Here is a 13,898-nt window from a genome sequence, read left to right as displayed (position 1 = left end):
ATATATTATAAAATATATACACGGAGAAATTAACCCATGAAATATGTAAAATAAATACATGAATAAATAAATATAAAATATATATTATATTATATATATGTGTACGTTGGCATTCACTTGGTAAATAAAATAAAGAAAATTTCTATACACCATACTATCATCCTATTTTTATCCCACAAAGTATGATGTGGCACATTTATCATCATTAAATGATCATTTATTACATATTTCTATATCATCCAATGGTGATAAATGAGCAACTTAATAGGATGAAAGTGTGTTGTATAGCATTACTCTAAAATAAATACGTAATAATATTAATATTGTCAATGTACGTATGTGTTGACATTGAGTGATCGGTAAAAGGCATTGTTGTATTCTCAAATTTCTCTCTAGTCTCCTATGTCAATAAGAACGAAAATATTGAGTTGACATCCCCCCGATCAACTCACCTCTTTCCTTTGATAGACGTACTACAAGTACAGATGAAGCAAACTGACCTTCGTGGTTCCACACTTTTCTATTATAATGTGGAGCATGCTTTGAATGACATGAGCCCCTTGACATAGGGTACGAAATGTCCCCATAAATTTTGTTTAAAAGCCGGCCCCCAAGCACAAAAAAGTCTTTTTGAATTATGCTATTTTCCTGTCATTATTATACATACATGAGACTAACTTAAGTATCAGAAGTTCACTAATCTACCACAAACCCACTTTCTCTCATGTGTTTGCAGGTGAAGATCTCGATTCGAATTATTAGGACCTTGTTCAAGCATATGAAATACAACGTTAACACCGCGTATATGTAAATGGACGTTATTTTAAGTTTTCTCACTGCAACACGAGCCAAGATCCCAATACAACTACCCCTTTCTCTTCCTACTAAAACTATCTACACTTCAACAACCTTCTTCTCCTTTCCTGGAGCTAGGCCTGCAACCCCGACTTGGAACCATTGGGTTTGTGCATGAACCGACCCGAACGTCCCCACTTAAGGCGCCAAACCGATCCGCTACCCAAACAAAATAAAAGCAGGTCGAACCCGTATACCCAACCTTAAAAAAAAAAATGTCATTTCTGCACATCGATGAACTCGATGCAGTTCTCCTTGTTTGCAGAAGCCGTCTTCTTCATGAACTCGATGCAATAGGCGACGGCGTTGCCTCTGATCCTGGGATGCAAAGACTGATCTTTGATTTCTTAGGGCTTGTAGACGAGGTGGGGATACAAATGAGTATTTGCTGTTCGTCCTGTTTGATGGACTTCTCCATGACTCATATATGATATATCCATTTATCATGGAACCGATGCGTCGCCTACAATTTTTTTGGGCTCATATATGATATATCCATTTATCTAAAACCAAATACATTCAATTTGTTATTGGCATAATAGAGTTTTTTAAAGCAAAATCGTATTTTTGTTCTAGAGAAGAAACGGTGGAATAGATAGAGGATTTTGGCAGATCTGTGAGAGAAAATGAAAGAAAGCAAGAGAGAAAGATTGGGGGATTGACCTGGTGCGAGTCTTAGGCGAAGAAAATCGCAACCCAGGGCGATTGGTTGAGCTTCACGTTCTTGCCAATCCTCATATTTAGGAAGATATACTAGCAGGTGGAGACTGGAGAGAGATCGAGAGAGAGATTGGTTTCTTAGACCGTGCAGATTTGTGAAAAAGGAATAATGGGAAGAGAGAGTAACAGAGGGGAGAAGTACCAATGACTCAGAGCGTGCAGATCTGACCGACGGCGAACAGCAACAAATGGTCGACGGTGAACAGCAACAAAAGGTCAATGGCGAACAGCAACGGAAGACATCTAACGGAGAGGAGGAATGGAGTGGGGGTATAGGGTTTGAGGAGAAGAGGAATGGACGGTGATCGGTTTCGACCGATAATCACTTGTTTAAACCCGTATTGGAGTTTGATCCGATGAAACCGACTTTATTCAGGTGGACCATGCCGGATATTACGGATGGATCGGGCCCAAGGCTTATTATGCACAGCCCAACCTGGAGCACCTGCAAGAATGATCATAATTAAAGAGAACATGCATGGGTCCAAGAATCTGCATGATACTAAACAGCAAAGCATGATCATAATTAAAGCGAACATGCATGGGTCCAAGAACCTGCAAGATGTTGTTGAACTACTTGATGATGTTCTGGAGATTTATATACTTGAAAAAATTGATACTAGTATATATTATTATTAGCTTTTGCTTCCTTTCATATCTCATTTTTTTAAATTCTATAAAATATTTTAATTTAAATTATTTCATTAATATTTACAAATAATTTTATTATTATTAACAAATTTCACATCTCATCTGGTTTTTGTAATCAAACGAGGCAAACTCTAATATATATTTCTGAGTGGACAAGAAATAAATACTAGATTTGAAGATTTTATAATATTTCTAGTTATTTGAGTGAATTTTTTGTAATAATATTGTTAAATATTCAATAAATGTATAGGGTTTATTTATATGTTTATTTACCTCTCAAGTGAATTATAAGCCTGAAATTCGAATAAATATTCTAATTTTATATACACCCCAACAAAAGTATAATAAAGTAGAGCAATGTAAAAGCTCGACAAATGCTATAATTCAATAACAAAGTGATATATCTTGTACAAATAGAAGATTTATTAATGATTTCATAGTACTTTTTTTTTTAAATATTTTATAATGTCTATCGACTCAAATGGGTTCAAGTTCTTGCCCTCGCGACATTAAACAACAAAAAGATAGAAATCTCAAAAATTATGTCTGCCACAATGAATCTTATACATGCGCCCCTGCCTCATGCAACTCTACCAGCGTTTTGAGAGCAAAATGGGACTGTATGTTCTCAGAAGGTAAAATCCGATTCTAGTTTTGGCTATTTTCCACGTGCTGGGATGTGATTCTTTGTTGGTGGTATTGGCTTTAGTTTAATATGTCATTTTTATACTTGGATTTTGGGTGTTTTTGTAACCCCCAAGCGTCTATTTTGTTTTATAATTTTCCTCCACCATAAGGGTCTTTAATATAAAATTGGAATCAAGTCACTCTTAAATATGTGGTCCATCTTCTTTTTCAAAAAAAATGAAAAAAGAAAAAAAACCTCTACCAACACAAATGTCTATGCATGCAACGGCAAAAAAATAATAAATAAATATTTTATAAGTAATAATTATCACTCTACGTATGAAAAAGAAAGAGAGATCGAGAAAAGATTCATTGGCTTTAATAAAGAAGGTCAAATATAATTAATGGGTAATGACCCTGTCCCACAACTTTAATAAAGGTGTTGTGACTGCTGTCGGTACAATTTTTCCCATTAAACAATAAGCTCTAGTGGCGCTATAGGGATCCATCCAACTGGATCCTATTAAATCAAACTTTTTGTGATTTCGATATTTCCATCCCAACTAGTCTCATCAACGCTCTAGGTCTCTCTTACCCTATCTTCTATTTACTTTTCTCAAATCTACCCACCAAATTTGATGGACGATCAGGATAGTTTGCAAAAAGTGACTCAATTATTGGCCTCATGTCTGTATGAAACCAACACCAAATGGGGGAAAAGAGGCAACTACTTCACATAATATTATTTGTTATCTTCTCACTGTCTGAATTATTTGTTTGTTCCCTTCGTTGTCCTTCTGACTTGCTTTGTCTTGTTCAATTTCAGACCACACATATTACAAATCCTCTCTCGTTGAAGTCTCTCTTTCACGAGTTTTCTATATTCTATTTAATTAAATATTTTATTTATTAGACCATCTATTAAAAGAGAATCTATCTCACACATAAACGAAAATATTAAAATATAAAATAAATAATAAAATTTATATCTTCTAATCAGTTTAAATTTTTTAGATAAGTAATAATTTTACACTATTAAACTTTTTTTTGGTGGCTTTGGGCCAGAGTATTTTTATAAAATAATAATATTTTTATAATTTATTTGATAAAATATGTTTAATTTAGAATAGAATTGTGTAAAAGTCTATGAAAAATGTTAAATTTGTATATATATTCTTTTTTATTTATAACAGATGCATGCTTGTAGGTTAGAATAAGAAAGTAAATTAAGGGTTAAATATGCTCTACTTGACAGTCATTGTTGGCAAAGAAGTGCTAGATTTGTAAAGATAATTACAAAAAATTATAAATTTATTAGACTTGATATAATATATCAAAATATATTTTATAGATTAACCTATTATGATTCTCGTAATTGATTTGCCACGTAGATCTTTGGTCTTGGAACATGTTATTTTCGGAAAAACTAAATAAAATCGATCATGTGAAAGCATGTCATGCCAACCCGGCGAATCATTGAAAGTTAAGGGGATATTGATGCGATTGCAGATAACTATTTTTATTTAATAATTTGTGGTTTTGGATCAGACATTGGTTAGTGGACACGTGGAATGTTATCACTCCACGTATAAGAGAGAGGGATTGAGATCAAATTCGTTATCTTGGTAGAGAATTAAAAAAAAAAAAAATTATACGAGGACTTGGAATTATTAAAGTTAGATAATCGCATGATTTAATTGAAAAATGGTAGATGAGAGAAAATCCTCTCTCATATTGCCGGCTTTCTCCCTCTCAAGTTCTCTCTTAATATTTTTTTACGTCATGATTCGTGTAAAAAAAATTTTCTTTTCTTTTATTTTCTTCCCTAACAGCATATCTACCTACTCTCAACTACTCTCGCCAACACTGTCTATCTCTCTCGCCCTATATTCGCTTTATTTTTCTCTTACGGATCAGTAGCCTCTCAAGAGAAATTGGCCAAACTCTTATTTGCTACACCTCCGCAAAACCATCAATCACGAGTTGCCATTAATCCCTTCCGTCGTTGCACCTAGACGGACTAAGAGAAAAGGAGAGAGAAATGAAGGTTTCTATAGGGACTCTTCACAAATATGTGTATATGTATTATATGAGAAAAATTAAATATTAGTAGTGAATACTATTGATTAATAGATAATTTACCACATATTAATGTATAAATATTAATCCATAGTTATGCTTGTAATTAGATTTTTTCCTTTTATAATTCTCTTAACTGATTTTCCATGTAGATCTTTGGTCTTGTAATATGTTTTCGGCTAAAGTGAGTATTGTAAGCTCATCGAACTGAACTTCGAAGCCCAATAAAGTACGTCATGAACCATTGAAAGTTAAGGGAATATTGATGCAATTACAGATAACAATTTTTATTTAATAATTTGTGGTTTTGGATCCGACATTGATTATAAGTACTCCTTAACTATTAAATAAATAAAAAATTATAAAAACATTCAATACAAATTATATGCACAATTGTTTTATGGCTCCATCATTTTTGTTTGTTGGGCAAGAAAGTTTGATGTTGATTGATTGGTGTAGCCAGTGAATTGGTTGGTCAACTAATTCTCATCAATTTCTCCAATTATTCACCTTCGATCAGCTTACGAAAAGAAGCTCACAAGTCTCATGAATGACATGATCTGGTGAACGCATACACTGATCTCTGCTATTTCTCCCCAAAATTTAAGTTGTTTAGTTATAATATTAATTCATTCTTTTACTTCTCCTTCTCTCGATCGGTTTCGTAATGTAAACAAAAAAGAAAATTCGTTTTGCTTGTTTTTGCAATGAGATGGAAAAATCATAATTCGGTTTATCAATTGGGCCATACATCGAAATGCAGAAGGGGAAAAGAAAAGGATAAAAAGAAGAAGAGAATAAAAGAGTTCAACCATATGCGTTAGATACATATATACTGATATACATACATACACATATATTTTACATAATATAATTGATGCTAGACAGAATAACGATTATCTTTTAAGCTAATTTTAATAGATAATTTGTAGAGAAAAGATATAAGATTTGTCTAAAATGCAGAGAAAATTCTGAATAATATTGATTAATAATAAAATTTGAAATTATTTTATGAAACCCATAAGTTAGATTTAAATAGCTACAAAATTCAAAATTATGAAAATTTTTTCAAAAATGAAAAAATCTAAATTATTGTATGAAAAATTAATACATAAATAAAAAAAATCCTACCAAAAATTTGGTCAAATCAGAATCACCTCCAAACTTGAAAACAAATTTTTACTAACAAGACAAGAGTGAGTATAAATATATGATTTAAAATAAAATAATTAATATTATTCTGAATGATTCTGGAGAAAGTAATTATTGATTTTTCATATGAATTTGGATCTGCATCATTCTCAGTGTGTTGGAGAGAATTCATTCTTGAATTTTTAACTTTCTTGCCTTGATCTCTTGAATGTTCAATTAGACCAATTTTTCTTTTTCTTTTTTTATTGTATTATCTCAATAATCATGGAAAAATTAAAATTAATTATATTGGCTCGAAATAAAATAATATTGAACATTTTATACTCCAAAATTAATTTTCTTTCCCACATCTCATATCCAGCAAAAAATATTTTGTATAGGAGAATTTTTTAACTCCAAAAAAAATTTCTCAACTCCAAAAAAATTTACATGAGAAATGCTAAGTATGTCCCGAAAGATTATTTATTTATTTATTTATTTTACTTAATGATTAAGGAAGTATTTTTTAGTGATGTTATATTTTTTTAAAATAAAATATAAAAATATAAAAAAGATAAATCAAAAAAATCAAAAAATAAAATTACCTCTTTCGATAAGTATTCAGGATCTCTTGGGAGAGATAGCACTACCCAATCAACATAGCTACGTCAGAATTAGCCCATACTTTTAGGAGAAAAAAAAATGTGTACATTGACACTTAACGATGAGAGAAATGTATATTGTCGTCTCTAACTCACCTTTCCTAACCCCCACTTCAAAGACAGACAGCGACTCGAGCAATTTGGATGAATAAAAGCGGAAAGTGGCGTATCCCAAATCATAACACAATACTATTTCGCCATAGCATAGACAACCTGTCATTTTTTTCACCGAGGTAATAGTGGAGGTTGAGTGAATTACTTCACACCTAGTTGTCTTTAGACTACAAGCATTGTCCCCCAAATCCAATCACACTCAAAGTCACACAATCACAAAAGGATGAAAAGAATGGTTGGGCAGAGCTAAGTGTCACGGACTTAGAATTTCTTCACTCGACCCGTGCGGCCTTAGGAGGCTTTCTCTCCCACAAAGTTCCTAAGTAAGCCTTCTAAAGGACTCAAGACAATAGAGAACAAACTAGAGAGAGAAGATAGAGAGAGATGCTTTAGAGAACTTGTTTCTCTTATTGCTTGGTGATTTACACAAATGAGAGCCCCTCTATTTATAGGGAACTCTTGGTACAAAGAATGGTTAGGATTGTGACACTTGTCATCAATCCAAGGGTAAAGAACTTTCTAGATTCCTACTCTAGAATTGTCTATAACGCCCTTTCTAGAACACTACTCTAAATTGTCTATAATGCCCCTTCTAGATGACTCTACACAATTCCACAAGATTACAAAGGATTAGGAGACATCTAGAAGGTTAGGAAATTCTCTAGAAAAATCTAGGTGGTGACATTCTCCCCCACCAAGCTTCGCGACGTCCTCGACGCGGTGTCTTCATGGAACCTTCGGATGTGATTTTCAAATTGCCACCACGACTCCTTTGGTTCCCAAGTTGGAACAAAACTGGTGCCCCATATGGTGCCTTTGAGGGTTGGATGAATCCGGCATCAAGTAGCTCCTTGAGTTGTCTCCTTAGTTCTTCAAGTTCTGGAGGTGACATGCGATAAGGTGCTTTGGCCGGTGGCTTGGTGCCAGGTTCCAACTCAATCTGATGGTCCACCTCTCTCCTAGGTGGTAGTTGCTTGGGCAACTTTGGAGGCATGACATCCTCATGGTCCCTAAGGACTTTTTGGATCTCCTTAGGTGGAGGGGAGGAAATCTTCACTTCACCTTCCTCCATAGAAGCCAAGTATGACACCTCGCCCTTCTTCCATTCTTTCTTGAATTGCATGACAGATAGAAGTTGGGTGGTGTTTGGCTTGGACACGGTGGGTATCATGCATGGACCCCCTTCCAAGATGCACACCGAGTTATAGTGGGGAAGAGACACTACATTGAACTGTCTCAAGAATTCCATCCCCAACACGATGTCGAAATCATCCATAGGAGCGACCGAGAAATCCACCGTTCCTTTCCACGTGCCAAGTTGTAGCTCTACCCCGTGAGCTACGCCATCAAGGGGTTTGGCTTCAGAATTCACAGTCTTCAGCCATCCTTGACCCTTCTTAAGAGGAATCCCTAGCCGTGTGGCCTCTTCCTTCTTAATGAAGTTATGAGAAGCTCCTGAGTCGACCATGGCGTGACTCTTCTTCCCATTAACGAGCACCTCTACAAACATCAAAGACCTATCCTTAGTGGTTGTCTTTGTGCTTGCCTTTAGGGAGTTGAGAAGTTGTAGACACCCCAGGTGCGACTTCTCTTGAACTTCCTTCTCCTCCAACATAGCGTTGAGGGCCTTCCTCTTGGGACAATCTCTAGTCCAATGTGGTCCGTTACAAAGGAAGCAAGCATCCTTTGGCTTCTTATCTTTGGAGTTGTCCTTCTTGCCCTCCTTTGATGTTGAAGGCTTGTCTCCACGGTCTTTGTACTGTGGCTTGAACCCCTTCGCTCCCCCACCCTTACGGTGATCATCCTTTGGAGATTTGGGCCTTGAAGAGTTGTCACTCTTATGATACTCAAATTCTTCTAAGGTTTCCGCCACGGTCAGGGCGGTGGAGATGTCGTTGACTCCATGACGCTTGAGTTCTTGAGCCACCCAAGACTTGAGACCATCGGTGAAGTTGAAGAGGAGATCTTCTTCACTCATGTTTGTAATTTGAAGCATGAGGGCAGAAAATTCCTCAACATAGTTGCGGATAGAAGAAGTGTGCTTCAACTCCTTCATTCTCTTCCGCGCATGAATAGCCACATTCTCGGGATAGAATTGCCTCTTGAGTTCACGCTTGAACTCTTCCCAGGAATCAATGGAGCAAGTACCATTCTCTATCTCACTATGCTTACGACGCCACCAAGTACCAGCAAGGTTAGTAAGATAGAGGGAAGCAGTACGTACCTTGACACGCTCGTCTTGCATGTTCAAAGCTTCAAAGTAGCGCTCCATGTGCCACATGTAGCTGTCAAGTTCTTTGGCATCCCGCTTGCCATCGAACTCTTTTGGTTTGGAGGTATCCACCCTTGGTGTCACCATCATCCCAGCTCCGACGACGCCCCCATTGGCCACTGCACGCTTGCATATAGCCCAATCCGCCTTGGTCTCCTCCAGACCGACGCGGTATTCCTCCATTTGCCCATGGAGTTTTGTTAGCTCCCCCAAGACCCGGTCTTGGAAAGCAACGTTCTCAACACGTTGTGCTTCGATGGTAGGGTGGATGGTGCTCAGAATGGACTCCTTGAGCGATTCAGATTGTCCCTCCAATCCTAGCTCCTCCAAACCTTGCTCCACGATGTCAAGTCAGTCCCTGACATACGCTACTGCCACCTCCATCCTGGTCACCGTGTTGTCGAGGGTGCTCACCTCCCTGTGAGACTGATCCCATTCCTCGATCTTGGCCAATATCTTGGCCATGGCCCTCTCGATCCCATCGAGACGAGACTCCATAGATGAGCTTGAGTCCTTCGACCTCTTGCTCTTTCTTGTCTCCTGGACCTCCATGGTGATCTCACTTGGATCCGCCATCCTAACCTGGATAGCTCTGATACCAACTGTCACGGACTTAGAATTTCTTCACTCGACCCGTGCGGCCTTAGGAGGCTTTCTCTCCCACAAAGCTCCTAAGTAAGCCTTCTAAAGGACTCAAGACAATAGAGAACAAACTAGAGAGAGAAGATAGAGAGAGATGCTTTAGAGAACTTGTTTCTCTTATTGCTTGGTGATTTACACAAATGAGAGCCCCTCTATTTATAGGGAACTCTTGGTACAAAGAATGGTTAGGATTGTGACACTTGTCATCAATTCAAGGGTAAAGAACTTTCTAGATTCCTACTCTAGAATTGTCTATAACGCCCTTTCTAGAACACTACTCTAAATTGTCTATAACGCCCCTTCTAGATGACTCTACACAATTCCACAAGATTACAAAGGACTAGGAGGCATCTAGAAGGTTAGGAAATTCTCTAGAAAAATCTAGGTGGTGACATAAGGACCTGCCTAAAATCGACTTGCGCACTCAGTTGCGCAATGGGCAGCTACGAACTTTTTGTTCGGTAGCATTCCATTAGATTTTATTCCCCCTAGTATCTTGCTTTTAGATAGTGGAAAAGACCCACCACATAGTTTGTAATATGTTTTTTATTAATATATGCATGCTTGATTAGAAAAAAAAAAAAAAAAAGGACATGCCTAAAAACCCATCTCAATCATTATTTTGGCCGTCGAACTTGTTTATACGAATAAAAATTATATAAATACACGACATCAATTTGTATGATTAAAATAAATTATATTATTTTCAAAAACCAAAGTTGAACTTCCTTCTCTCTAAAATACAAATTTCTACGAAGACGGGTCACTTGCGCTCATTGCCCTGCTGTTGCTGTTAGGCAAGTAAGGATACGTATGTTAAAAACATGATGGATGGGATTTTGCCCAAGACCTTAAAGAAAAGAAAACACAATTCTCTCTACGGAATAAAGAGATAATAACATGATCAAGTTATCTATGAGAGGTTATATATTGTCAGGAACTCCAAAATGGATAATATTAAAGAGTAATGATGGATATATACATTAGTTATTAGCTGTGCAAAAGCTGCTTACTCATATATATTTTTCATATGTATCTTATATTTTATTATTTTTTTCAAAAAGAGTGCAATGCTTGAACACACATTCTGTGATAAATTTCGTATTTATTTACTGTAGAGAATGACGTGAACCCCCTTACATGGGGTACAAAATATCCCATAAATCTCTTATAAAAGCCGGCTCTTAAGTACGAAAGCTTTTTCTGGATTCTGATATTTTTCAGCCATTACTGTACACATGACTCATGAGAGACAAATTAAGGCATCAGAAGTTTGCCGAACCACCCCGAGCCCACTTTCCCCCTTGTCTTTGTAGGTGAAGATCTCAATCCGAATTGACAGGATCTTGTTCACACATATGAAATACGACGTTAACCCCTCGTATATGCAAGTGGACGTTATTTTAAGTTTTGACCACAACACAAGCCCCCAATACAACTACCCTTTCTCTTTCTACTAAGTATATATCCATTTTATATATATCTATTTCTATATATCAAGCTGCCTATACTGCACACTAGATCTATTTTCGTTAATTTTAATTTTTTTGCTTTATTCCTTCTAAATTAATGAGTTTTTTTACTCATCATTCATACATCACAAATTATTTATCATTAATGATCATAAATAATTATTAACCTCCTTAGTTTATATATGTAAAAGAATTGGTAGTGAAATTAAGAAAAAGACTAAATGAAGACAATCAATTACAATAGTTAGTATGTAATTGTTAAGAAAAAGTAAAATTTTGTTGTATTTGATTTAAAATAATAAGTAATTAAAAGAGTAGTAAGTGGATGATTTTCCTTATAATCAACGGAGAAATCACACTGCATCGATCTTGGAGTCTCAGAGATTCTGTTAAATTTTTACATGCATCGCTTTATATTGTTGTATTCACTCATGCATGGGTCCGGAAATCTGAATTATTTGGGAAGGGAAAAATATAGTTGCAAGTATAATTATGCATTAATCTGTATACCAATGTGATGTGATTGGTCAAAAAGTAGATTTTATTGAAAACAGTATTAGTTTAAATTTTAAATATGAATAAATCAGTATTGGTACACAGATTAGTGCGCGACTGTGCTTGTATATAGCAAAACTCGGTAGGGAGGGGGTGCAGACGAGATATAATTAAATTTTTTTCTATCCAGCTGATTATATCGTTCACTAGGTTTCAATTTTTTATTTTTTATTTTTTATTTTTTTAATTCCTATGGGGTATTTTATCTAGAATTATGTTTTCACATGCCCTTTAGTACAACATAAGTCCGCCATTAATATTTTGATTACATGCATGCTTGGGTCCAAAAATCTGTATCATCTTGTACTTGTGACTGTAACAAATTAAAGGGGCTCAAGCTGTATCATCTTGTACTTGTGACTGTAACATATTAAGAGTACTTATGATGACAAAACGAAATCTCATTATTATTAATAGATTTCTCATCTCATCTAGTTTTTGTAATTAAACAAGGCAAACTCTAGTATATATTTCTGAGTGGACAAGAAATAAATACTTGATTTGAAGATTTTATAATATTTCTAGTTATTTGAGTGAATTTTTTGTAATAATATTGTTAAATATTCAATAAATTTATAGGATTTATTTATATATTTATATACATCTCAAGTGAATTACAAGCCTGAAATTCAAATAAAGATTCTAATCTTATATACACCCCAACAAAAATATAATAAAACAGAGCGATGTAAGAGCTTGATAAAAGCTATAATTCAATAACAAAGTAGTAGCAGAGTGATGTAAGAGCTTGATAAATGCTATAATTCAATAACAAAGTGGTATATCTTATATGAATGGAGGACTTATTAATGATTTCATAGTACTGTTTTTTTTTTAAATTTTATTTTATAATGTCGATCGACTCAAATGGATTCAAGTTCTTGCCCTCATGACATTAAACAACAAAAAGATAGAAATCTCAAAAATTATGTCTGCCACAATCAAAATGCAAAACATGCCTTCCATGAATTTTATGCATGTGCCCCCACCACATACAATATTGTATCAGCACAAATGTCCATTCATGCAACAGCACAAAGATAGCAAATAAATATTTTATAGCCAACAATTATCACTTCACATATGGTATGTCATCACTCCACGTATGAGAGGGAGAGACCAGAGAGGGATCGAGATCAGATTCATTGCATTTGAAATCTGCCAAGTTAGCTCTATCTATTTTAATAAAGAAGATCGAATATAATTGTGTAATCTGAGAGTCCCAAAACTTTAATAAAGGTGTTGTGACTGCTATCGTTACACTTTTTCCCATTAAACAATAAGCTCTAGTGGCGCACTATACTCTATAGGGATCCATCCAACTGGATCCTATTAAATCACATCTAATCTTACCTAGCAGAGTATTAAGATATAAAATAAATGATAAAATTTATATCTTTTTATTAATTTAAATTTTTTAGACAAGTAATAATTTTACATTATTAAACTTTTATTTGGTGGCTTTGGGACTAGAGTATTTTTATAAAACAATAATATTTTTATAATTTATTTTATAAAATATGTTTAATTTAGAATAGGATTGTGTAAAAGTCTGTGAAAAATGTTATATGTGTATATATACTTTTTTATTTATAACAGATGCACGCCTGTAGGTTAGAATAAGAAAGTAAAGGGTTAAATATGCTCTACTTGACAGTCATTGTTAGCAAACAGCTGCTAGGTTTGTAAAGATAATTACAAAAAATTATAAATTTATTGAACTTGATATAATATATCAAAAGATATTTAATAGATTTAACCTGTTATATCTTGCAACGTCGATATATGAACTTACTTTTATAATTCTCTTAACTGATTTGCCACGTAGATCTTTGGTCTTGGAACATGTTTTCGGCTAAAGTGAGTATTGTAAGCTCATCGAACTGAACTTCGTAGCCCAATAAAGTACGTCATAAACCATTGAAAGTTAAGGGAATATTGATGCAATTACAGATAACAATTTTAATTTATTTAATAATTTGTGGTTTTGGGTCAGACATTGATTAGTGGACACATATAGAATGTTATCACTCCACGTATGAGAGAGAGGGATCCAGATCAGATTCATTACCTTAGAGGAGAAATCCAAAAAAAAATTATGAGGATTTGGAATTATTG

At 34.9% G+C, this 13,898-nt stretch overlaps 1 long non-coding RNA gene across 1 annotated transcript; it reads right to left on the bottom strand.

The window, feature by feature from the left end:
- Positions 1-202: 202 nt before the first annotated feature.
- On the bottom strand, positions 203-1,901 carry LOC122311374. Its single transcript, XR_006242771.1, has 2 exons — positions 1,718-1,901; positions 203-1,622 (listed from the first exon to the last, which is right to left on the bottom strand). It is a non-coding gene; the product is annotated as an uncharacterized LOC122311374 (long non-coding RNA).
- Between the last annotated feature and the right edge of the window lie 11,997 nt (positions 1,902-13,898).

Source organism: Carya illinoinensis, chromosome 5 (assembly GCF_018687715.1).
Source record: "Carya illinoinensis cultivar Pawnee chromosome 5, C.illinoinensisPawnee_v1, whole genome shotgun sequence".
Taxonomy (NCBI): domain Eukaryota; kingdom Viridiplantae; phylum Streptophyta; class Magnoliopsida; order Fagales; family Juglandaceae; genus Carya; species Carya illinoinensis.
Note: the sequence above shows the minus strand (reverse complement) of the source record. Positions and strands in the feature narration are given on the sequence as shown.